The sequence below is a fragment of the Kogia breviceps genome, chromosome 10 (assembly GCF_026419965.1).
Source record: "Kogia breviceps isolate mKogBre1 chromosome 10, mKogBre1 haplotype 1, whole genome shotgun sequence".
Classification (NCBI taxonomy): domain Eukaryota; kingdom Metazoa; phylum Chordata; class Mammalia; order Artiodactyla; family Physeteridae; genus Kogia; species Kogia breviceps.
The window spans coordinates 61,379,330-61,406,209 of record NC_081319.1 but is presented as its reverse complement, the minus strand read 5'-3'; the positions used below and the strand labels follow the sequence as shown (position 1 = coordinate 61,406,209).

The 26,880-nt window shown below is 39.3% G+C and overlaps 1 long non-coding RNA gene across 6 annotated transcripts in view; it reads right to left on the bottom strand.

Annotated features, from left to right (window-relative positions):
• Nucleotides 1-26,880, bottom strand: part of LOC136791999 (uncharacterized) — a 74,467-nt gene that overhangs the window by 19,091 nt on the left and 28,496 nt on the right. For 5 of the 6 annotated variants that reach the window (XR_010835023.1, XR_010835022.1, XR_010835024.1 and 2 more), the window contains one exon: nt 14,075-14,247. This is a non-coding gene — a long non-coding RNA (uncharacterized lncRNA). Of the gene's footprint in view, nt 1-13,912; nt 13,984-14,074; nt 14,248-26,880 lie in introns of those variants that run through there. The other variant, XR_010835027.1, reaches the window with a different exon arrangement.

Genomic DNA, 26,880 nt, shown 5'->3' with positions numbered 1-26,880 from the left:
GTGCTGTAAGATTGTCTGAATTATCTGAGTAACAATTAGCTAAGCACAGGTGTAAAGCATTTGATTTACTCCCTGGTGTTCTTTATCTTCTCATCCCACTAAATCCATATCCCTTGTCTAGCTCCAGCCAGTAGAGTCAGAGTTTGTTTTACTGTTTAACTAAAGTTCAATTTAAATTCTCTCTAGGGCTTCCCTGGTGGTGCAGTGGTTGAGAGTCCGCCTGCCGATGCAGCGGACACGGGTTCGTGCCCCGGTCCGGGAAGATCCCACATGCCGCGGAGTGGCTGGGCCCGTGAGCCATGGCCGCTGAGCCTGCGCGTCCGGAGCCTGCGCTCCGCAATGGGAGAGGCCACAGCAGTGAGAGGCCCACGTACCACCAAAAAAATAAATAAATAAATAAATAAAAAATAAAAAATAAATTCTCTCTACATCTCTAGATTCTCAGTCCTGGTTGCATATTATAGTCACCTGGGGAGATTTCAAAACCTACTGATGCCAAATTTCTACCTATCATGGATATTTGAGGAGGGACCTAGAATGAAATGCTCTAGCTTATGGTTTTTGGAGCCAAATCATAGTCTACACTGAGCCAAATCATTTGCGAGATCACCTCTAAAAAGGAATTTATCTGTGGTAACTAATGCTCTTCCTTTGTCAGTATGCTTGATGTGCCCCTCTTTTGGGGAAAAAACCCCAGCACTTTGGCTCCCTGAATTACAACCTGATGCTGTGGAATTAGTGTTGGCTCAGAGAGCACATCTTCGGATATGCATTGTCTCTCCTGCTTCCTTGCATGAACTTATATCCTTGGGCAGTTTTTCATCCACCACCCTCTTTTGCTTCTAATCTTAGCAAGTAAAGTCTCCCCTTGATGAAACAGCATTTCATGAGACTTACTGGGAGTATAGGTCTGTTCCAGACCTATCCTATGTTAGCTAAAGCAGATATAAGTGATGTATTTTTGACATTCATCCTTGTGCATTGGAGAGAGAAGACAGAATTTTATCCTTTTAGGTGTCATCTGACTGGGCAAGTGGGCTCTTTCCCTCTGCTGCCTACCATGTAAAAAACTGAGGGTGTTACCTCTAGAAGGTATCTTCTAGGTATCAAAATAGTTCAGATAAGTCAAATTTCTCAGTAAAAGATGACAAAACTATGGCTTAGGTGGTTAATTTTACATGTCAATTTGTCTGGGCCACCATGCCCAGTTATTTGGTCAAATATTATTCTGGATATTTCTGTGATGGTGTTTTTGTGTTTTTTTAAATTTTTATGTTTTATTTATTTATTTATATTTTTGGCTGCGTTCGGTCTTCGTTGCTGCACGTGGGCTTTCTCTATTTGCAGCAAGCGAGGGCTACTCTTTGTTGTGGTGCGCAGGCTTCTCATTGCATGGCTTCTTTTGTTGCAGAGCATGGGCTCTAGGTGCATGGGCTCAGTAGCTGTGGTACACGGGCTTAGTTGCTCCACGGCATGTGGGATCTTCCCAGACCAGGGCTCGAACCCGTGTTCGAGATTCTTAACCACTGTGCCACCAGGGTAATCCCTGTGATGGTGTTTTTGGATGAAATTCATATTTAAATTGGTGGTGGACCTTAAGTAAAGCAGATTATCCTCCATAATATGGGTGGGCCTCATGCAATCAGTTGAAGCTCTTAATAAAACAAAGACTGACCTCCCTGTTGCAAAAAGGAATTCTGCCAGAAGACTTACAGAAATTGAACTGCAACTCTTCCTAAAGTCTCCAGACAGCCTAACCTGCAGATTTTGAATTGACCAAGCCTCTATTATTGTGTGAACCAATTGTTTAAAATCTCTCTCTCTCTTTCTCTATCTTTATATAGATATGGATATAGATCTAGGTATCAATATCGATATCTAGATCTTTATCTATCAATACATATGGGCACATTGTATACACATGCTATTGGTTCTGTTTTTCTGGAGAACCTTGACTAATATAGTGGCCCATATAAATAAAAGGATGAACCCAAGTTCATCCAGGTAGAAAGCAGTACTATGAGAACTGGAACTTAAGGCCTCATGACTCATTCACCTGTGAACACTGACCCAGAACGGGGGTCTGCAAACTCTGGCCCACTGATCAGATCTCACTTGATTCCTGGTTTCGTACATAACGTTTTGCTTGAACACAGCCACACCCATTCATGAACGTATTGTGCATGGCTGTGCTACAGCAGCAGATGGGCAGTTGCAACAGAGACATGTGGTACACAAAATCCAAAATATTTACTATCTGACCCTTTACAGAAAAGATCTGCTGACCCTTGCTCTAGGATGCCATCTGATTTCTGATAGCACTGAGGAGAATAATTCATGCACATTGGGTTAGATTATTAATCTCATGTCCTCCTTAGGTCAAAGATCTCTTAAATGCTCACCCTTGCAGTAGCCAACTGGGGGAGCATTGTCTGAGGATGCAGGAATATTTCTTGCCAGGTCTTTCCAATCCACACTGCTCCCTGACTATGGTTCTTAAAACCTATTTTTAAAAAAAAATTATTGGAGTATAGTTGATTTACAGTGTTGTGTTAGTTTCAGGTGTACAGCAAAGTGAATCAGTTATACATATACATATATCCACTTTTATTTTTTTTAAGCCTTTTCCAAATAGCTCATTACAGAGTATTGAGTGGAGTTCCCTGTGCTAATAAGAAGAGGAGGTTCTTATTAGTTATCTATTTTATGTATAGTAGTGTGTATATTTCAGTCCCAATCTCCCAATTTAGCCTCCCCGCCACAATTCCCTGGTAACCCTAAGTTTGTTCTCTACATCCGTGCCTCTACTTCTAAAACCTGTCTATTTTAACCAACTACCACTCACTGCTTACTGTCTCTGGCTTCATATACTTGATAATAAATCTACTTCTTGTTCTATCCTGGATGACATGTTCCAAGGACTGAGATAATATCTTATTCTACATAATTTGTCCTTGATATTGTCTATCTTGGGGTCTTCATTATGTCCCAAAGAAGACAGTCACACTGTCTTCTAGTACTACTAATAATATCACATTTTATGGCATGAATTTTGACCCAGTGCACCCTTTAGAAGCTGTAGGCAACCTGTCACTGGGTTTTAGCACAGGGGTAGAACTCAGATTAGTGTTCATATTAAAACAACTCTACTTGACCAGAAACGTTTTGTCTCACCATTTATTTTATTACACAAGTAACTTCTTTTTGCATCTATGATGTAAATATTTTTAATTTCCTAAATTATCTGAAAAAGTATTTAGAGCTTCCATTTCAGTAGGCATTGGAATTGCTGTGTTATGACTATTTCATTATTTTATTTCCAAATGTTAAATTAGGCTTCAAGCTTTGGCCAAGAGTAGACAGGAAAGGGTTTAAAAAGAAATGAAGAGTGGGAAAGACTTCTGAGGCAATGGAGACTTAATAAAGATTTGATTTTGAATCAATAATTTATAATAAAGGTTTGATTTTGAATCAATAATTTATGTCATTGCAAAATAGCTCCCTGTTAAACTTCCATTATTTGGTAATCATTAAGTACATAAATTAACAATCAAAATATGCAGTGCTCTTCTTCATTTTCTAAAAACAAACCTATATCTAGATGAGAGGAGAATTCATGTCATAACTCAGGCTCTGGACTTATGACTCCAAGTCCTGTCTTCTTTCAACCATACCTGCTAAGTTTCTGTCTGACTTCTTGAGCATGAGGTAATGGCTTCAGCTTTCATCCCCTTCCTCAGTATATAGCTTGGTGACTATGAATAAGGGATCTAAAACTTGAGAACTTGGGTTCAAATCTTGACTCTAAAATTTGTCTAGTACTCTTGAGCATGTTATCTGTTTTTGCCTCAGTTTTCTCATCTATAAAATAGAGATAACATTACTTCTCTCAGGGAGTTGCTATGAGGGTTAAAAGAAAATTCATACAATGCAAGAATTTATCAGTTCTTGGAACACAATAAATACCGAAAAAAAATGTTAGCCATTATCAAGGGGCCCTCATTTTATGAATAATATAGATTAGTTTATATAGGTCTAATATTTACATATACATAAACATTTTGTACTTATATGTGTGTATACGTTCTTCTTAGAAATTGAGCAGTCAACATTCACATCTCAAAGTATGTGCTCTGTGAAATGTAGATCTCCTGTGTACAGACACAGTGCTATAGTTATCTATTGCTACATAATAAAGAAGTCCAAACTTAGTGGTGAAATAAACAAAAATTTTAATATGTGCCCAGATTCTGTGGGTCAGCAATTCAAACAGTACACAGAGGAGACGGCTTGTCTCTACTCCATGACTGATGTCTTAAACCTCAGCTCATGAGGATTCAAATGGCTGGGGCTGGAATCATCTAGACAATTTTAATTCACGTCTGGCCCTTGAGATGGGATGACTTGAAGACTGGGCCCAACAAGGACTGTGGACTGGAGTGACTATAGATGGCTGCCCATGTGGCTTGGACTTCTCATAACGTGGTAGTTAGGATTCAAGATAGAGTGTCCCAAGAATGAGTGTCCAGGGTTCAAGCATTCCACGAGAATCATGCAAAAGCTGCATGACCTTTTATAACCTAGTCTTAGATGTTACATAGCATCACTTTCATTATATACTATTGCAGGCGTTGGAGATCTTTTCCCATAAAGTGTCAGACAGTCAATATTTTAGACTTTACAAGCCATACAGTCTCTTTTGCAACTACTTAGCTCTGCTGCTGTGATGTGAAAACAGACACAAACAATACTTATACTAAGGAACATGGCTGTGTTCCAATAAAGCTTCATTTATAACAGCCGTTAGAGGCCTAGATTTGGCCCACCAGCCATAATTTACTGACCCCTGCTCTATTGTTTGAAGCCATGGAAAGCCTGCCCAAATTAAAGGGAAAATGCCCACATCTAGATGCAAAGAATGGCAATAAATCTGAGACTCTGTATTAAAAACATCACATATGGGATATTTATAAGAGGATCTGTCTGCATACCTTGTTTCTCCCATGTATGGTGGATATGAGGTATTGGGACATCTTACATCTCTGTAAGCCTGGGTCAAGGTCAAAGTTGGAATCTGAACTTAATGACCTTGAGTTCTGGACTAACTCTAATTATGATTTCCTTACACTCCTTACCCCAATAAATATACCACAAAAGATAGATTTCAAGTAAATAATTGCTTTATGGCAGATTTTTATTAAGTCTCCATTGACTGAATTATTCCATTTTGGTTGGAAAGCATGAGTTTTGTTTCTTTCCTAAAGAGATCTGCAACTTTTCAGATGTGGCATTTCATTCTACTGAGAGGATGATGTAGGTTTTTATAAACAGAAAAAGCAGGGCAGGCTGAGTTCACTCAGCTAATACTAATGCTTACAGGAATAACCAAAAATGGAACACAGGCTTCCAGGTTTTCCTGTCCTGTGCTCTTTCTGGTAGGTGCCATTGTCTGCTGGGCCTGGCAGTAATAATTTTTGACCTTTACCTCTCTACGCTATTGTGAAGTGGTTTTGGGCTTTGTTAGCTTTCTTATGAGTTTGTACTAAATTGTGTCCATAAAGTAGGCTGAATTCCTCAGGGAAGGATGATAGCTGTTACTGTGTTATTACTGAAAATGTTGTGTTGGTTATCTTTTTTTCTTTTCTTTTGTCCAGCTGTATCTTGAACTTAAAAGTTATATTATCAGAAATGAAAGATGTGCATCTGGTGGAAAACACTAATTTAAGGGATGAAAATTCCTGATGACTGCTTCAGTCAACCCTTAATACACACTGAGCTTCACTAGTAAATAGACAAGTTTCAGACCTTTCCCTTGGAAGAGGTCGGATAATCAGGCTTTGTGTTTATTTCCCATTCTGTTCGTTAGAGACAGAACAAATTAGAATAATTGGCTGGTACAGGGAAAGCACAAAGAACTTTCTTCTATTTTTGTGATGCATCCCGTAATAAGGGTTGAAAATGACACTGGAGGTAAGAACGTGATATTCAGAAGAGCGAAGGAGAAAGGATATTGTTTCTTAGCAATAGGGAACTCCTTTCACAATGGTAGTGAGGAAATTGGCTGTACCATCCTTCTTGAATATAATACCATGAAGCTGCCATTTAAGATTGTCTGGATCTAGGTTCCTTTTAGCAATCTACTACTCCAAGAGTGTGTAGTTCATCAAATTCAGGTCTTTCTGAAGCCAGGCTAGAAATACAAAGTAAGGTGGATGACTAAGGTAACTGACCAAACAGGAGGAGGAAGAGGAGCAAAACAATTTCCCAATTTCATTCTCTTCCCATATTCTCTGTGCTTTACAAGGGAAAAAAATATTTGGGTCTGAGTTCCTTTCATTCTTAGCCATTGTTGGTTCAAAGTCTGAGAAAAAAAAAAGGTAAAAATGAAAATATGGAGTCCAGAATTCCATTAAAATCAATTTAAAATTGATGCCTAGAAAACTACACACCCATTGAAAACTAAAGTCTGTACCTCACACTACATACCAAAATAAATTACACCACTTGCACATGTAAGAAGCTTGCAAGTTGCCACTTTACCCTAACAAGATGTGTCTTTTACAAATGTTTTCTCCCACTCTGTGGCTTGTCTTTTCATTATCTTGATAGTGATTTTCACAGAGCAGAACTTTTCTATTTTAGTGAAGTCTAGCTTATCAATTCTTTCTTTCATGGAGTGTGCCGTTGGTGTTATATTTTAAAAGTCACTGCCATACCCAAGGTCATCTAGGTTTTCTCCTATGTTATCTACTGGGAGTTTTACAGTTAGGTCTGTGGTTCATTTTGAGTTAATTTTTATGAAGGATATAAAGTCTATATCTAATTTCTTTTTACTATGGATATCCAGTTGTTTCAGCACTATTTGATGAAAAGACTATCTTTGCTCCATTGTATTGCCTTTGTTCTTTTGCCAAAGATCAGTTGACTTTATTATGTGGGTCTATTTTGGGGCTCTTTATTCTGTTCCATTGATCTATTTGTTCTTTCACCAATACCACCCTGTCTTGATTACTGCACCTTCATAATAAGTCTTCAAGCTGGGTAGTGCCATTCCTTCAACTTTGTCCTTCTTCAGTGAGGTGACAGCTATTCTGGGTCTCTTGCCTCTTCATATGGACTTTAGAATTGGTTTGCCAATATCCATAAAATAACTTGCTGGGATTTTGATTAGGATCGCACTAAATTTCTGTAGATTAAGTCAGAAAGAACTGACATTTTTATGATACCGGGTCTTTCTATTCATGAAAATGCAGTACCTGTCCATTTATTTAGATATTCTTTGACTTCATTCATCACGGTTTTGTAGTTTTCCCCCTCTAGAGGTTGTACTTATTTTATTAGATTTATACTGAAGTATTACATTTTTGGCAGTGCTATTGTAAATAACATGGGTTTTTTTTAACCTATTCCACTTGTTCATTATTGGTATGTAGGAAAGCAATTGCCTTTTGTGTATTAACCTTGGATCCTGCAACCTTGCTATAATCACTTATTAGTTACAGGAGTTTTGGGTCAACTCTTTAAGATTTTCTACATAGATGATCATGTCACCTGTGAACAAAGACAGCTTTATGTCTTCCTTCTCAATCTGTACACCTTCTATTTCCTTTTCTTGCCTTGTTGCATTAGCAAGGACTTGCAGCACAATACTGAAAAGTTATAATAAAGGAGGACATCCTTGCCTTGTGCTTAATCTTAGTGGGAAAGCACTGAGTTTCTCTCAAGTAAGTATGATGTTAGCTATTGGTGTTTTTGTAGATCGTATTTATCAAGTTAAGAAAGTCCCTATCTATTCCTAGTTTACTGAGAGTTTTTCTCATGAGTGCACGCTGGGTTTTGTTAAATGCTTCTTCAGCATGTATTTATGGTTTTTTTTTCCTTTTTGTCTTGGATGGATTATATTAATTAATTTTCAAATGTTGAACCAGCCTTACATACCTGACACAAATCCCATTTGGTAATGCTATATAATTGTTTGTATATTTTTTGGCTTCAATTTGCTAATATTTTGTTGGGAATTTCTGACACAATTTTTTATCACATTTCTACTATAAAAGGTTTGGAATTCTAACGAATTTAAGCTATTAATTAGTCTTATCATATTGTGCTTTTTATTCAGAGATACACCGTAGCAGACCTGAGGGAACGGATGGTGAATGGTAAGGCCTGAATTTACACTTCTTTTATTCTTTATACCCTGAACCTGTCTCTCAACAAGTGTTTATGTCTGATGTTTATGTTTTTGGAAATTAGAGATAGCTCATTCCATTAATTCAACAGATTCTACAGCAGAAGGGAAGTTTATAAGGAGGTAGGGTGTATTATTGGGGCTGCAGGTTATTACAGGGAATCCAAGCAAGGCCTCATAATGGACACGGTGATATTAGAGAAAAAATCTAAAAAAGTGAGTGGAGGAGTATTGTAGATACTAAAGAGAACAGCAGTTCAGGTAAAGGGAACAGGAAGTGAAAATGTCTGAGTACTATAGTTGTTGAACATCAAGGACTAAAGAGTATAAGGTGTTTGGAAAAGAGTGAGCAAGGAGTAGAGGTGGAGGAGATGAGATCAAATATATAATGTGGAGGGTAATCATGTAGCAACTTTGCAGCATTTTAAAAACTTCAGCTTCAACTATGATGAAGGGGAAGACACTGAAGTCACATAATTCTTCTGACTTAGATTCTCAAAGGGTTCTCCGGCCACTGTGTTAAGGACACAATTCAGAGGGATAATAATTAAGATTACAGACAACAAAATCTTAATCCTGAGTGGTAACAGTGGAAAAATCGAGAAACTGTGAAATTCTGGTTCTATCTCAAAGATAGGGCTGACACATTTTGCTTCTGTATTGGATGTGAAAGGAGAGAGAAAGAAAAACGTCAAAGATAAATCACATTTTGTAACTGAGCACCAGGAAGAGTGGAGCTGCCCTTTTCTGTTTTGGAAAGTCTACAGGAAAAGCATGAGTGACGATGTGTGTATTTGATTGCAAGGTATATTAAGTTTGGGATGTCTATTAAATGACAAAACAGAGATATTCTGTTAGTAACCAGTCTTGTTAGGTGGACCCAGTCCTGGCCTAAACTTGAGATATCCACTGTTTTTTTTAATAATATCTTATGTGTATCTAAATTTGTAATGATTTAGTTAATTCCTGAGTTATGTGACAATAAGGAATCAGTCAAATTAGCACGACAGAAGTGGAGCTTAGCTCTAGGGACCAGAATCAAGGATCACAAAAAACCGTTAACCAATAAGTTTCACTTGTACTTTATGTTTAACAAGTGCTAAGGGTGGATGGGAAGTGAGGGAAAAGGAGTTTAACTCCATATCACAGAAACTTGCACTAGAATGAAGAGGAAAATGACCAAGTTCCTGGTTCAAGTCACTATAATCAGCTGAAATAAACAATAATAGCACATAAGAAAAACAAACACTCTATGATAGGAACAATGGATAATTAATTACCAGATCAGGGAGGACAGATTACACTTGCTATAGGATTTCATTAAAGGAGGATTCCAAAAAGCACTGGTTTCTTCTGAGAAGACTTCTTAGAACAGGTAGCATTTAAATTGAGTCTTGAACAAGTATATAGGAAGGAGAGCAGAGGGTAGGGAACAGGTCTTCCAGGCAGGGAGCAGGCAGTGTCAGGAATGGCACAGAGGGCTTATGGAATAGGGAACAAAACTGGCTGAACACAAGAGTGCTACGTGTTGGGGAATATGGGGGAAAGGCTGGCTGGCTGAGGTGGGTTAAATGAAACATAATTAGACGGAAGAGAAAGTAGGTGGAAAGACACATGGAAGAATGTGGAAATGGAGGTCAGCATAATAATGTTAAGAAATCAGTGGTTCTTTGACAGTATATGAATGTCTAGGTTTAAAAAATCAGGGAAACACAATAAAAGAATAAACTACTGATATAATGATAAGTGCCCAGATGCCAGATACCAAAGAATACACACTGTGTGTTTCCATGTATGTCATATATGGTGATAGAGGTCAGTTTAGGTGTTGCCCTGGGGGAGTATGGAACAGAAAAAAGTAACAGAACACTGTAGGGTGTTAGAAATATTTTATAATATCTTGATATTGGTGTTGGATACATGGGTGCATAGAGATGTAAAAATTCAGTTATTAGCAATGCAAATGGTGTTTATTCTTTGTATGCATACATTAAAAAAAAAAACTCCAGTAGGTTAATTAGGCTGTCAGTTGTATGAAGTAAATTTTGGTCAAGGAATAGCCAAGGTAGTAATGCAGCAATAAGTTAAACATGTGCTCACTGTGCTCTAGAATGTCACGATTGGAATACAAGAAATATGTGTAAGAAAAAAGACAAATATTCAATATTGATAGTTGAATGAGCTGAATAAATTAGATGACTCTCCTTTCAATTTAAGAAGTTTGCCAGTGTTTGGATACCTTTGAACAAAGGAAAAATGGAAATAAAATTTTCATTAAGCATATGCTATGTATCAATTCCTGACATATTTTGACACATATAAACATGGGAAATATTGCACCTTGTAACTGAGACAATGAAGATGAGCGAGGTACCTGGTTTTGACACTAGGGGTTGAGAAAACAGTCAGCTCATAATCGTAAGAAGTCGGAGGAAAAGAATCAAGAGGAAATAGTGGTAAGTGCCAGGAGCTCCTGGAAACTACTTAAGAGATGAAGACCCCAGAATTGTTGAACTTTTTAAGAGGCCCAATGACTCAAGCAAAAACAGAAGGCTTAAAACTGAAACCTGGGGATATATGTATACACATAGCTGATTCACCTTGTTATACAGCAGAAACTAACACAACACTGTAAAGCAATTAAACTCCAATAAAGATGTAAAAAAGAAAAACAAAAACTGAATCCTGCATAGTAACAATTGTTAGGACAAACAGTAAAGAATTATAAGAAAAATAATCACATGCCTGTCCCAACACAGAAATATCCTAAGCCCCATCTCAGCATTTCTCCGATTGGCCTTTCACAAAATACAGTCCCATCAGCTGAATATAGGATTGTCAAGTAAGTGTGATTAAGACTGAATTTAAAAAATGAAATCAATTCCTTCCTCCAAAACTCTTCAGAGTATATAATGTAACAAAGTGAAACTTGAATTTCATGTCGGGATGTAGAGTACAGCTCTTTCCAAATGCTTCTGTCTTGTAACTACATTAACATCATGTACAACCAGTGTGGCTCAGGACAGAGACTGTGAAACGCTGCTCTCCTCATGTAAGATCACAAGTCCTTCTCAAAATCCATTCTTCCTTCTGCCCTTTCTCATGTTGTCCCTGCCACCTGGAAGGTCTCTCCTAACCTCCACTTGCCAAAACCCTACCCATTTTTAGGATCTAAGAGATCATAAAAGGCTTACATTACTGAAAGGCAGAGAAAGAAATCCCTTCCTGGGGATCTACATATCCTTCCTAGGGAAAAGAAAACTTGTAAAGTATACCACAGTGACCTCAAGTCTATGAATGTAACTATGTTGTGTTACTTTGAGTTCTGTAAAAGTGAATGTGCTACAATATATATGGAGATGAATGTTTGATCTCTTACAAGTAGAACTTGCTGATAACTTTCATCATGAGCGAGGTTAACGATTATGGGAGCCACTGTATTTGGCTCAGACCTTATAACCAGGGAATATTACAACTGGAAAGGCCCCTAGATATTAGTAAATCTATCCACCTCATATACTAAGTAAGGAAACTGAGACCTTCATAGATTGGATATTTATATTAACAAAGGATAAAGATATAAGATATTGGCAGAGATATCTTTTAGATTAAGAATTTTGATATTTTTTAGAATACTAGGACATTATGTCCACTGACATTAAGACAATGTGTTTCTTAGTCATCATTTCCTATGGCACTGACCAAGCGAGGTGGCAGTCAGTAGTTGTACAAAGGGAAAAAGATAACTTTAGAAACTCCCTATTTATATACACAGGGAAATTCATCATTCATGTTATTTAACCTAACTGGATGCAGTTTATCAGCTACATTGAGGAATGGTGAAGTGAAGTGCCTATACAATTAACATATTAGTTTCTGTCATGAGCTCCCTATTGTTCAAGTGAGTTAATGGTTAGCACTCAACTAGGCACTTAAGAGTCCACTATAAATCTGGACTAAACGTTTATCTGTGGCATCTTTATTCTTCTTTGGTGCCCTTAGGCAGAATTAGCTCTCATATGTTTTGATAAATTCAAGTATTAAACGGGCTAAGGTTTCACAAGTCCTTTGGCCTAAACATGGGAGTAAGGAAGACCAATGAGCTGGAGTACTTCTAGATTTAAGAATGGTCAGATTTAAAAAAAAAAGAATGGTCAGATTGAGGAAGAAGGGCCTTGTGCCAGAGGTGACAGAAGACTGATTATAATTACCTATTTTTAAAAATTCCAGGGCTTCCCTGGTGGCGCAGTGGTTGAGAATCCGCCTGCCGATGCAGGGGACACGGGTTCGTGCCCTGGTCCGGGAAGATCCCACATGCCGCGGAGCAACTAAGCCCATGAGCCATGGCCGCTAGGCCTGCGCGTCCGGAGCCTGTGCTCCGCAACGGGAGAGGCCACAACAGTGAGAGGCCCGCATACCACAAAAAAAAAAAAAAAAAAAAAAAATTCCAAACCTTTTCAATGTTCTAAAGTGATCATGAAGTACATGGGTATGCTAGGAAGTAAGGGAGTCAACCAAGAATATTCTGTAAGAGTTTGTGGATGGCAAAGAAGAGGCAAGGAAGATAGAGAACATACTAAAAAAGGTTCCGGATGGCCATAATAATGAAGTCAGAAGGAGAAGAAGAAGAAGAATGACACATGCAATGGGAAAGAGAAAGCAAGAATAGAGAAGCAAAAGTGAAAGTAGAAAAATGAGTCAAATATGGAGAAGGAAATGAGGAAGGAAACTGGGTGAAAGAGGGAAGCCCTGATGGTAGACCACATGACACTCAAAAATTAACATGATGCACAGTTAAGAAGTGCCACCAATGGCCATGGGCATTACCCTCAAATAGTTCACAGTATGTGTTTCAAAGACATTTATAAATTGAAAATGCCATGAAAATAAGTGCCAGGGTAAAAGTATTCATGGAATTGTATGGGAGAATAAAACGTCCCCCATCAAAAGAGCCTTCTGAGACAAAGGAAAAAAAAAAAGAAAAACCTAAAAACCATAAGACTCTTCCTATTTTCATTTCCAATGATACATCCCAATCTTGATGAACAATCAGCGATTTAAATGTCAACTATAAACCCAGTATTTTATTAGCTGCTATGCAGTGTACTAGAGCCATAGAAGAGAGAGGACCTCAAACCCTCTGCTCCCTCAAATTGTACAGCAGGGTTCCTGACCCCTCCAGACCACTACTGGACACAGGGAACACACACTAATGTTTCAGGACCCTAACCAACAGTCACCTGCTTTGTGATTACTTCCATGACACACCCCCACTAACACCACTGACTTTGCTGCTCCTACGGGACATGACATATATTTCCTATTTTAACACATACCACAGTGCATTGTAATTATGAATGCAGAGAGATGTTCTAACAATTTAAAGAGAATGATGACGTTTTTGCTCTTTACATCTTGCTATTTCCCTTCTCATAATATTTCTTGAAGAGAAACCATAAAAATATAGGCAAACACAAAAAACAGAAAATATACAAAATGTGTGCTTTGCAGCTTAACACAAACTTAAGTAAAATTAGTTCCGACAGTATCAGGCATGACAAACTTCCATGGTACAAGTGAGAATGGACCAAGGTTTGAGCAGGTACAGGAGACAATCCAGGCATGAACAACACCAAGAAAAGGTAGACAGGAAGTAACATGGTGTGTAGGAAGTCACGAGACCAGTCTAATGGGAAGAGACTTAAACAAGACTGAAACTCACTTTCTAAACCCCCATCTCCAACTGGACAATTCACAAGACACAGGTGCCCCAAAGTGGCCGATTTATTCGATCCCTTTAATGTGGAGGAAAAGTTTAAAATTTTACCGGTTTAGTTTGCCCCAAAAGCAACTATCAAATGTTGGCAGGACACAATGAAGGCTTACCTTTGTTAACGTAGTAAAGTCTCTCTCTCTCACAACTAGCCCATTTAGCTCCAGGTTCCTTAGTGCACTTGACGCACTCACACAGCATTTAAGAGCTTTACACAACTGGAAGGTCACATCTTTATTTCTTATTGCAGGAACACAACTTCTGGAAACTTTATTTCTGTCAGAACCTAAAGCAAAATTATTGTAAAATGAGTGTTTAAACCATACATTTTATCATAATTAAAAAGCATTTTAAAACAAAGGCATCTGCTCTGTGCTAAGGATTAGAAACGACTCCTGGCCTTAAAGCCTTCATTAAGAAGGGACATGTGTAAACTCAAAATTTCAATCACATGAGATAAAAAAAAAAACATAACCTTTATGCACAGACTTTCCTTTGGAGGCAGAATGTTATGTCGAAGTGATGGCTTCATGATAACCCGGAAGTACAATTGAGAAAGATGAGGCTATGCAGAGTTGGAGGAGGAGGTGCATTAACTGCCCAGGGAGCACCTGTGCAAAGACACTCAAGCCTGACACCTGCCGCGCACTGTAAATACAGCAGGTGGGGATGACTATAGGCCAGGGGTCCAAGTATGAGAAGGGACAGAAAACAGAGATGTTGCTCGAATCACGCCTGGGAGAGAGCATGGCTTGTATTCCACAGGTGATGAGGCCTGGGGCTATCACTGGCTGAGTAAGGGTGCCTCCGCTGATTAGAAAAAGGCGCCCCACTGCTGAAGGACCGATTAGATAAAGGGAGTGATCCCAAAAAGCTCCCCTTCCTCAGGGCCAAAGAGCCCCAGGAGGCTTAGCAGAGCACAGTTCAGACTACACGCATCTGGGCAGAGTACACGCTGGGCAGCTAGTATGCACTAAGTCTGTGTGGGCAGGCCATTAGCAGCATTATTTTAGGCGTATCATGTTAGAAGATCACTCAAACTGAGTAGGCAGATGAACTTAGAGGAACTGAGTCCAGGGGCCACGAAACCACCCAGGAGCTTCTTCCATAATCCAGGCAAAATGTAATGTGGATGAAGAAGCACATTTAGGAGGAGGCCAAAATCTACAAGCTGGATCCACTGGATGCAAGACATAAAGAAAGTTCAGTGAAGGAAATCTGAAGAGAATGGGCTGTGCAACAAATTTTTCTTACAATCAATGTAAAATATTAGGCAAAATTAAGTACAGTGGCCTTTAGGTCCCTTCCAGCTCTAATTTCTTTTGATTTCTAACTTATTACTCTGGTTAAGTAAAGTTCCTTCAGAGGTACAGAACAGTTCCTACACCTGAATGGCATGCCAAGAATAATCTGACTTCTCTTCATCAGGGGATGAGTTGAACTGTCCTTGCAGAAGAGATAACAGATGGTGTGAACCCCAGATCCTAGAAAAGGGGCCAGGCACAAGATAAGTATTCAGCTTTTTGAAAATAAATGAACAATCATTTCCTCTCCTAGATCTTCACACCCTTCCTCTGCTGGCTACTTTCTCTCAGCTTATAAACATCCTCAAATATACCCACTTTAAAAATTCTGACCTATGATTCTGTGTATCATCTTGTGGGTAACCTAAGTATCTCCCAGGCCTTCAAACACCTGTCCTCCCAAAAAGCCCAGATCTGTACCTTAGGCCCAGACCCGTCTACCAGGCCCCTCTAGAGCACTGAAGATCAAGTAAGATCCTCTCCGCACCCCCAATCCCTTCTTACTGTGCTCTGTATCTCACAAAAAGATGCAGCTGTAAACTGTCACCCACGCTTGCTGCCCTCCCCTTTCTAACTGGTCACCAGGCCTCACCCATTCTCTCTCAGATCTCCAAAATCCAGTCCCACCTTTTATAACTTAAGTGGGACCCTTAGATTACAATTCATCCTGCACCCAATCAACTGCCTTCCACATGGAGGTCCAACTGAGCCTCTAAACCAGAAGTCAATCTCACTGTTCTATAGTGTTTCCCACAGCCTTTAGCATAAACATCCAAACTTCTGACAGGACAAACAAGGCCCCTTTCTTTTGGGCCCCACTAGGTTTCCAGTATCAACTCTCATTTCTTTCCCAAACCCTGAGTTCCAGTCCTGTACCTTAGTTTTGCCGTATTTTCTTATATTTCTCAAACTTTGACACACACTGCTTCCTCCTGCCACCCCAGGAGCTTCTACATATCCTTAGAAAGGATGGAACCTCCTCCAATAGGCCTACCCTGAACTTTCCCTTCCAAGATTCTGTGGTCTGCAAAGGAGAAAGGTGGGGGGGATACATTAGGAGTTTGGGATTAACATATACACACTACTATATATAAAACAGATAATCAACGAGGACCTACTGCATAGCACAGGGAACTCTACTCCATATCCTGTAACAACCTGTATGGGAAAAGAATCTGAAAACGAATGGATATGTGTAACGGAATCACTTTGCTGTACACCTGAAACTAACACAATATTGTAAATCAAGTATCCTCCAATATAAAATAAAAACTACATTTAAATAAAAGATTCTGTGCTGTGTAGCATCAGAACTCACTTCTTCCAGAGCACTGACTACTATGCTTGTGTTTACTTGCCGCCCAGTAGAAGGCGAGATTACCTAGGGTAGAAGCATCGTCTCCAGCAGCCCTTGGTTCTGACAACCCATTCAAGTGCCAGGATACTTTACACACATAACCTGCTTAATTAATTCTAAGAACCCACAGAAAGGGTGGTTTTTAATGTCATTTTACAAGTGTAGGGATTGTAGGGCAAAAGAAACCTGCCCAGACCACAGAGAGCATAAGCCCTGGAATGCAAACCCTAAGCTGCCTTCACACCAGTGCTCTTTGACACGACTATTGAAAAAAATTTCTTTTTTCCTGAGCCCTGTTTTAATGGAAAGGAAATGAAGCTGGGATATATCCACTTCCTAATCGCTTTGGCGTGTACCAGGCAAAGTCGTTCAACAGTCCAGGTAACATCTGTGGAACAATTAACGATACTCCAAACTGTGCTAAGTGTTCTACATTGTTGAGTCTACAAGCATTAACAGAGTGCGACCTTGTAACCGCCACAGAGAGTGAGTCCTATTCAGCCCATGCTACAGATGAGAACACTGAGACCTAGAAGCCTTAAGGCACTTGGCTGGCCAGGGTCACCGAGACGGCAGATGTCCTAGGCCGCACTCCCCATCTAGGGCATGCACACCCAGGCACTGAGCACCGGTTCTAATGCCCACCTTCCACCATGTAAAAACCCCGCTTCACAGCGCCGACACGAGACCCCTGGAAGCTGGAAGTACAAACCCATCTCGCCAAACCGTGGCTGGAAGAAGCTCTGCATACAGATCGGGGGCAGAGGATGCTCAGGGGCGGCACCCAGTCCACCCCGCGGAGGCAGTGGGCGTTGGAATTCCAGCAGGCCCTCCCTCAGAGAGGCGCGCACAGCGGGCAGAGGCACCCAATCCTGAGATGCGCACAGGCCCTCACAACGTCAGAAAAAGTCTGCTGCGCTGTCACGGCGCAGCCTCACTGAGTGATTATGGGCCCAGCGCGGCCTCGGGGATGCTGGCGGCAGACAGGATGCCCACACAGGCCTGGAGGCCCCAGGTGGCCTCCTGGCTCCTCGGGCGGCCACTGCAGTCCAGGGAGTGGTAATAAGGATCAAAGTGGCCAAGGTCCTGCATTCTTCTACTTCTTGCATTATTTCAAAACTGGCATCGCTGGCATCAGGCAGTCCGGTAACTGGGTCCGGCAGACCGGTAATTGGGTTCATTGCCTCTGTGTTATCTGACTGCCATCTGCTTCCTGAAATGCAAACAGCTACACAGGGTGATTTGCTACAAGAGAGTGCAGGGGAGCTTAAGCACCAGAGGCAGGATGTAATTGACATAGAGACCTAGGGAGTGATAGGAACAGAATGTAACTTAGCTTTGTGAAAGATAAATCTAGTGACAGACACTACAGATTAGTAACAGTTTAAATAAAACTAGGATCGATTAACCCTTTCAGGCCAGTTTCTGTGTCTTCTCTAGCCTGTTTACTGTCCCCTTTACTTTCCTTCTTTTTAGGAGAGGAAAAACCTCATTTCTATTTTTGCTGCAACACTATTATGCTTAGTGAAATAAGTCAAACAGAGAAAGACAAATACGGTATGTTATCACTCGTATGTGGAATCTAAAAAATACAAAATAAATGTAACAGAAAGGAAATGAACGCAGATATAAACATCAAAGCAGTGGTTACCAGTAGGTAGAGGAAAGGGGGGGAGGGGGAAGATAGGGGTAGGGGAGGGGATGAAGAGGCACAAACTACTATGCATAAAATAAATAAGCTATAAGGACAGCCAGTGCGCTTTTTCTTTTTTTTTTTTTTTTTTTGCGGTACACGGGCCTCTCAATGTTGTAGCCTCTTCCGTTGCAGAGCAGAGGCTCCGGACACGCAGGCTCAGCGGCCATGGCTCACAGACCCATCAGCTCCGTGGCATGTGGGATCCTCCCGGACCGGGGCATGAGCCCATGTCCCCTGCATCGGCAGGTGGACTCTCAACCACTGTGCCACGAGGGAAGCCCACCAATGTTTTATAATAACTTTAAATGGAGTATAACCTATAAAAATACTGAATCACTGTGTTCTGTTATTACAATATAATACTGTAAATCAACTATACTTCAATTTAACAAATGATCACCACAGTATGCCTAGTTAACATCCATTACCAGACATGGTAGAAATCTTTTTTGCTTGTGATGAGAACTTTTAAGATCTACTCTCTTAGCAACTTTTAAATATGCAATATGATATTATTAACTATAGTCACATCCCCAGGACTTATTTTATCACTGGCAGTTAGTACATATTAACCACCTTTACCCATTTCACCCACCCTCCACCCCCTGCCTCTGGTAACCACCAGTCTATGTATCTATGAGCTTTTTAAAAAAATTCCATATGAAATGAGATCATACAGGATTTTTCTTTCTCTTTCTGACATTTTACCTAGCATAACACACGGTCCATTCATGTTGTCACAAATGGCAGGATTTGCTTCTTTCTCATGGCTGTATTTTATGTATATATATATATATGTGTGTGTGTATATATATATATATAAATAATTTAGCATATATATATGCCTGATGTCCTTTATCCATTTATCCATCGATGAACACAGGGGTTTTCAAGTCTTGGCTACTGTAAATAATGCTGCAATGAATATGGGAGTACAGATTTCATTTTGAATTAGAGTTTGTTTCCTTCATACAAGTACCAAGTAGTGGAATTGCTGGATCATACGATAGTTCTATTTTTAAGTTTTTGAGGACCTCCATACTGTTTTCCATACTGGCTACAACAATTTACATTCCTACCAACAGTGCACAGGCTTCCCTTTTCTCCACACCCTTGCCAATACTTGTTAGTTCCAGTTTTTGATATTAGCCATTCTAACAGGTATGAGTTGACATCTCTTTGTGGTTTGATTTGCATTTCTCTGCTCATTAGTGATTTTAGGTGCCTTTTTAATGATCTGCTGGCCATCTCTGTAACTTCTTGGTAAAAATATCTATTCAGATCCTCTGCCCATTTCTTAGTTAGATATTTTTTCTATTTTTTTGGTATGAGTTCTTCATATAATTTGAATACTAACCCCTTATAGGATATATGATTTGTAAAAATTTTCTCCCATTCCGTAGGTTGCCTTTTCATTTTGTTGTTGGTTTCCTTTGTTGTGCTTTTTAGTTGGATATAGCCCCACTTGTTTATTTTTGCTTTTGTTGCCTTTACTTGGATCAACGTCTTTGCATAAGTTCTGGAAACAACTCTCATAGTTTCCATGGATCGTTTTTAGAGGAGAGGGTGAGTGAGATGAACTACTAGTGAAAGGAGGGTCAGTGGGTCGAACTATAGCCTCTGTTACTGTAGGTGGCCTCAAGGCCACAACTGAAAGTCATTGTCTCCCTCCTGTGCTATCCATTCTCAATTCCCCTCATCCTTGGATAATATCTCTGCTAAAATGGATGGCTTACTTGGTGGGATGACCCTCACGCTCGTCCCTGAGTGAGTGTTCTGAGCCCTGGTCATCATTTCTTTCTCAAACCACAGCTGCTGTACTTGACCATTTACTGTGTACTTGACCATTTACTGTCAAAATTGGGAAAGACAGTACCAAGAAATACCCCACAGACTTCTGTTTTTAATCAATCATTTTCCAATTAAATTTTTTTTCCTGCAGACATTTTTATCACCCCAAAAGGAAACTCTGTACCCATTAAGAAGATAATACTTCGCTCTCTATACCAGGCCCTGGAGACCACCAATCTGCTTTCTTTCTCAAGGGATTTACTTATTCTGGATATTTCAGATAAATGGAATCATAGAATGTATGACCTCTGTGTCTGGCATCTTTCACTTAGCATGATGTTTGTGAGAGTCATCCACACTGTAATATGTATTCGTATTTCATTCCTTAAAAAATGTTTTTGGCTGTGTAATTGTTTGATATTTAATTGCTCCATTCCTTTTTATGACTGAATTACTATTCCACTGTATGTATAAACCACAATTTGTTTATTCATTCATCCATTAATGGACATTTGGGTTATTTCCATGATTTTTCTACTGTGAATAGTGCTGCTATAAACATGTGTGTACGTAGATTTGAGTGTTTGTTTTCAGTGATTTAGGAGTGGAATTGCTGAGTCATATGGTAATTCTATGTTTCTCCCAAAAAACACACCCCAAGAAACTTGCTGAAAGTCTGTCCTTGTCTCAGAATCAGCTTTTCAGGAAACATGATGTGCAACAGTATGGACAGTGTCCCATGAGAGCTTATTTGTGATGCCTGGGGGTCTGGAGTTGGAAAGGGCTTCCCTTAGGAAGTGGCAGCTAGACTGAGGGCAAATTCAATGCTTTTTCCTTCCTTCCTTCCTTCCTTCCTTTCTTCCCTCCTTCTTTCCTTCAGAGGGATGACATAGATGTTATACACAGTATATCCTTCTAAAACTTTTGCATTTGAACCTGGAACTTATTCATAAGACAAATAAATGATTATTTTAAGCAGGGTATTAGGGCTCAAATTATTAATATCATAGAACCATTATAGTGACAACTTGGGTTGTAAACAATTTATTAGGAAAAATATGGAAGCTCTTCTTATAACAATTTTGATAAATAAAAAAGTTGACAAATCAGAGTGTATAAAGAGAATAGTTTTTTTTAATTTTTATTTTTAATAACATCTTTGAGTATAACTGTTTTACAATAGTGTGTTAGTTTCTCCTTTACAACAAAGTGAATCAGTTATACATATACATATGTTCCCATATCTCTTCCCTCTTGTGTCACCCTCCCTCCCACCCTCCCTATCCCACCCCTCTAGGTGGTCACAAAGCACAGAGGTGATCTCCCTGTGCTATGCGGCAGCTTCCCACTAGCTATCTAATTTACATTTGGTAGTGTGTATATGTCCCTGCCACTCTCTCACATCGTCACAGCTTATCCTTCCACCTCCCCATATCCTCAAGTCCATGCTCTAGTAGGTCTATGTTTTATTCCCATCCTACCACTAATCTCTTCATGACATTCTTTTTTTAGATTCCATATATATGTGTTAGCATACGGTATTGGTTTTTCTCCTTCGGACTTACATCACTCTGTATGACAGATTCCAGGTCTATCCACCTCATTACAAATAACTCAGTTTCATTTCTTTTTATGGCTGAGTAATATTCCATTGTATATATGTGCCACATCTTCTTTATCCATTCATCTGTTGATGGACACTTAGGTTGCTTCCATATCCGGGCTATCATAAATAGAGCTGCAATAAACATTTTGGTACATGACTCTTTTTGAATTATGATTTTCTCAGGTTGTATGCCCAGTAGTGGGACTGCGGGGTCATATGGTAGTTCTATTTGTAGTTTTTTAAGGAACCTCCATACTGTTCTCCATAGTGGCTGTATCAATTTCCATTCCCACCAGCAGTGCAAGAGTGTTCCCTTTTCTCCACACCCTCTCCAGCATTTATTGTTTCTAGAGTTTTTGATGATGGCCAATCTGACCGGTGTGAGATGATATCTCATTGTAGTTTTGATTTGCATTTCTCTAATAATTAATGATGTTGAGCATTCTTTCATGTGTTTGTTGGCTATCTGTATATCTTCTTTGGAGAAATGTCTATTTAGTTCTTCTGCCCATTTTTGGATTGGGTTGTTTGTTTTTTGGTTATTGAGCTGCATGAGTTGCTTATAAATTTTGGAGATTAATCCTTTGTCAGTTGCTTCATTTGCAAATATTTTCTCCCATTCTGAGGGTTGTCTTTTGGTCTTGTTTATGGTATACTTTGCTGTGCAAAAGCTTTTAAGTTTCATTAGATCCCATTTGTTTATTTTTGTTTTTATTTCCATTTCTCTAGGAGATGGGTCAAAAAGGATCTTGCTGTGATTTATGTCATAGAGTGTTCTGCCTATGTTTTCCTCTAAGAGTTTGATAGTGTCTGGCCTTACATTTAGGTCTTTAACCCATTTTGAGTTTATTGTTGTGTATGGTGTTAGGGAGTGTTCTAATTTCATACTTCTACAGGTAGCTGTCCAGTTTTCCCAGCACCACTTATTGAAGAGGCTGTCTTTTCTCCACTGTGTTTCCTTCCCTCCTTTATCAAAGATAAGGTGACCATATGTGTGTGGGTTTATCTCTGGGCTTTCTATCCTGTTCCATTGATCTATATTTCTGTTTTTGTGCCAGTACCATACTGTCTTGATTACTGTGGCCTTGTAGTATAGTCTGAAGTCAGGGAGCCTGATTCCTCCAGCTCCAATTTTCGTTCTCAAGATTGCTTTGGCTATTCGGGGTCTTCTGTGTTTCCATACAAATTGTGAAATTCTTTCTTCTACTTCTGTAAAAAATGCCAGTGGTAATTTGATAGGGATTGCATTGAATCTGTAGATTGCTTTGGGTAATAGAGTCATTTTCACAATGTTGATTCTTCCAATCCAAGAACATGGTATATTTCTCCACCTATTTCTATCATCTTTAATTTCTTTCATCAGTGTCTTATAGTTTTCTGCATACCAGTCTTTTGTCTCCTTAGGTAGGTTTATTCCTAGATATTTTATTCTTTTTGTTGCAATGGTAAATGGGAGTGTTTTCTTAATTTCCCTCTCAGATTTTTCATCATTAGTGTATAAGAATGCCAGAGACTTCTATGCATTAATTTTGTATCCTGCTACTTTACCAAATTCATTGATTATTTCTAGTAGTTTTCTGGTAGCATCCTTAGTATTCTCTATGTATAGTATCATGTCATCTGCAAACAGTGACAGCTTTACTTCTTCTTTTCCTATTTGGATTCCTTTTATTTCTTTATTTTCTCTGATTGCTGTGGCTAGAACTTCCAAAACTAGGTTGAATAAGAGTGGTGAGAGTGGGCAACCTTGTCTTGTTCCTGATCTTAGTGGAAATGGTTTCAGTTTTTCACCATTGACAACAATGCTGGCTGTGGTTTTGTCATATATGGCCTTTATTATATTGAGGAAAGTTCCCTCTATGCCTACTTTCTGCAGGGTTTTTATCATAAATGTGTGTTGAATTTTGTCAAAAGCTTTCTCTGCATCTATTGAGATGATCATATGGTTTTTCTCCTTCAGTTTGTTGATATGGTGTATCACGTTGATTGATTTGCGTATATTGAAGAATCCTTGTATTCCTGGAATAAACCCCACTTGATCATGGTGTATGATCCTTTTAATGTGCTGTTGGATTCTGTTTGCTAGTATTTTGTTGAGGATTTTTGCATCTATGTTCATCAGTGATATTGGCCTGTCGTTTTCTTTCTTTGTGACATCTTTGTCTGGTTTTGGTATCAGGGTGATGGTGGCCTCATAGAATGAGTTTGGGAGTGTTCCTCCCTCTGCTATCTTTTGGAAGAGTTTGAGAAGGATAGGTGTTAGCTCTTCTCTAAATGTTTGATAGAATTCGCCTGTGAAGCCATCTGGTCCTGGGCTTTTGTTTGCTGGAAGATTTTTAATCACAGTTTCCATTTCAGTGCTTGTGATTGGTCTGTTCATATTTTCTATTTCTTCCTGGTTCAGTCACGGCAGGTTGTGCATTTCTAAGAATTTGTCCATTTCTTCCAGGTTGTCCATTTTATTGGCATAGAGTTGCTTGTAGTAATCTCTAATAATCTTTTGTATTTCTGCAGAGTCAGTTGTTACATCTCCTTTTTCATTTCTGATTCTATTGATTTGAGTCTTCTCCCTTTTTTTCTTGATGTGTCTGGCTAATGGTTTATCAATTTTATTTATCTTCTCAAAGAACCAGCTTTTAGTTTGATTGATCTTTGCTATTGTTTCCTTCATTTCCTTTTCATTTATTTCTGATCTGATCTTTTTTTGTTTTGTTTTGTTTTGTTTTGTTTTTTGTGGTTCGTGGGCCTCTCACTGTTGTGGCCTCTCCCGTTGCGGGGCACAGGCTCCGGACGCGCAGGCCCAGCGGCCACACCTCATGGGCCCAGCCGCTCCGCGGCACGTGGGATCCTCCCGGACAGGGACACGAACCCGCGTCCCCTGCATCGGCAGGCGGACTCCCAACCACTGCGCCACCAGGGAAGCCCTGATCTGATCTTTATGATTTCTTTCCTTCTGCTAAATTTGGGGTTTTTTTGTTCTTCCTTCTCTAATTGCTTTAGGTGCAAAGTTAGGTTGTTTATTCGAGATGCTTCCTGTTTCTTAAGGTATGATTGTATTGCTATAAACTTCCCTCTTAGAACTGCTTTTGCTGTATCCCATAGGTTTTGGGTCGTCGTGTCTCCATTGTCATTTGTTTCTAAGTACTTTTTGATTTCCTCTTTGATTTCTTCAGTGATCACTTCATTATTAAGTAGTGTATTGTTTAGCCTCCATGTGTTTGTATTTTTTACAGATCTTTTCCTGTAATTGATATCTAGTCATATAGCGTTGTGGTCAGAAAAGATACTTGATACGATTTCAATTTTCTTAAATTTGCCAAGGGTAGACTTGTGACCCAAGATATGATCTATCCTGGAGAATGTTCCATGGGCACTTGGGAAAAATGTGTATTCTGTTGTTTTTGGATGGAATGTCCTATAAATATCAAGTAAATCCATCTTGTATAATGTATCATTTAAAGCTTGTGTTTCCTTATTTATTTTCATTTTGGATGATCTGTCCATTGGTAACAGTGGGGTGTTAAAGTCCCCTACTATTATTGTGTTACTGTCGATTTCCCCTTTTATGGCTGTTAGTATTTGCCTTATGTATTGAGGTGCTCCTATGTTGGGTGCATAAGTATTTACAATTGTTATATCTTCTTCATGGATCGATCACTTGATCATTATGTAGTGCCCTTCTTTGTCTCTTGTAATAGTTTTTATTTTAAAGTCTATTTTGTCTGATATGAGAATTGCTACTTCAGCTTTCTTCTGATTTCCATTTGCATGGAATATCTTTTTCCATCCCCTCACTTTCAGCCTGTGTCCCTAGGTCTGAAGTGGGTCTCTTGTAGACAGCATATATATGGGTTCTGTTTTTGTATCCATTCAGCCAGTCTGTGTCTTTTGGTGGGAGCATTTAATCCATTTACATTTAAGGAAATTATTGATATGTGCGTTCCTACTACCATTTACTTAATTGTTTCGGGTTGTTCTTGTAGGTCTTTTCCTTCTCATGTTTCTTGCTTAGAGAAGTTCCTTTAGCATTTGTTGTAAAGCTGGTTTGGTGGTGCTGAACTCTCTCAGCTTTTGCTTGTCTGTAAAGGTTTTAATTTCTCCATCAAATCTGAATGAGATCCTTGCTGGGTAGAGTAATCTTGGTTGTAGGTTTTCTTCCTTCATCACTTTAAATATGTCCTGCCACTCCCTTCTGGCTTGTAGAGTTTCTGCTGAAAGATCAGATGTTAACCTTATGGGGATTCCCTTGTGTGTTATTTGTTGTTTTTCCCTTGCTGCTTTTAATATGTTTTCTTTGTATTTAATTTTTGACAGTTTGATTATGTGTCTCGGCGTGTTTATCCTTGGGTTTATCCTGTATGGGACTCTGTGCTTCCTGGACTTGGTTGACTATTTCCTTTTCTATATTAGGGAAGTTTTCAAGTATAATCTCTTCAAATATTTTCTCAGTCCCTTTCTTTTTCTCTTCTTCTTCTGGGACCCCTATGATTCGAATGTTGGTGCGTTTAATGTTGTCCCAGAGATCTCTGAGACTGTCCTCAGTTCTTTTCATTCGTTTTTCTTTCTTCTGCTCTGCAGTAGTTATTTCCACTATTTTATCTTCCAGGTCACTTATCCGTCCTTCTGCCTCAGTTATTCTGCTACTGATCCCATCTAGAGTATTTTTCATTTCATTTATTGTGTTGCTTGTTACTTGCTTCCTCTTTATTTCTTCTAGGTCCTTGTTAACTGTTTCTTGCAATTTGTCTATTCTATTTCCAAGATTTTGAATCATCTTTACTATCATTATTCTGAATTCTCTTTCTGGTAGACTGGCTATTACCTCTTCATTTGTTAAGTCTGGTGTGTTTTTATCTTGCTCCTTCATCTGCTGTGTGTTTTTCTGTCTTCTCATTTTGCTTATCTTACTGTGTTTGGGGTCTCCTTTTTGTAGGCTGCAGGTTCGTACTTCTATCTGGTTTTGGTGGCTGTCCCCAGTGGCTGAGGTTGGTTCAGTGGGTTGAGCAGGTTTCCTGTTTGGGGGGACCAGTGCCCCTGTTCTGGTGGATGAGGCTGGATCTTGTCTTTCTGATGGGCAGGTCCTCGTCTGGTGGTGTGTTTGGGGATGTTGGTTACCTTATTATGATTTTAGGCAGCCTCTCTGCTAATGGATGGGGCTGTAGACC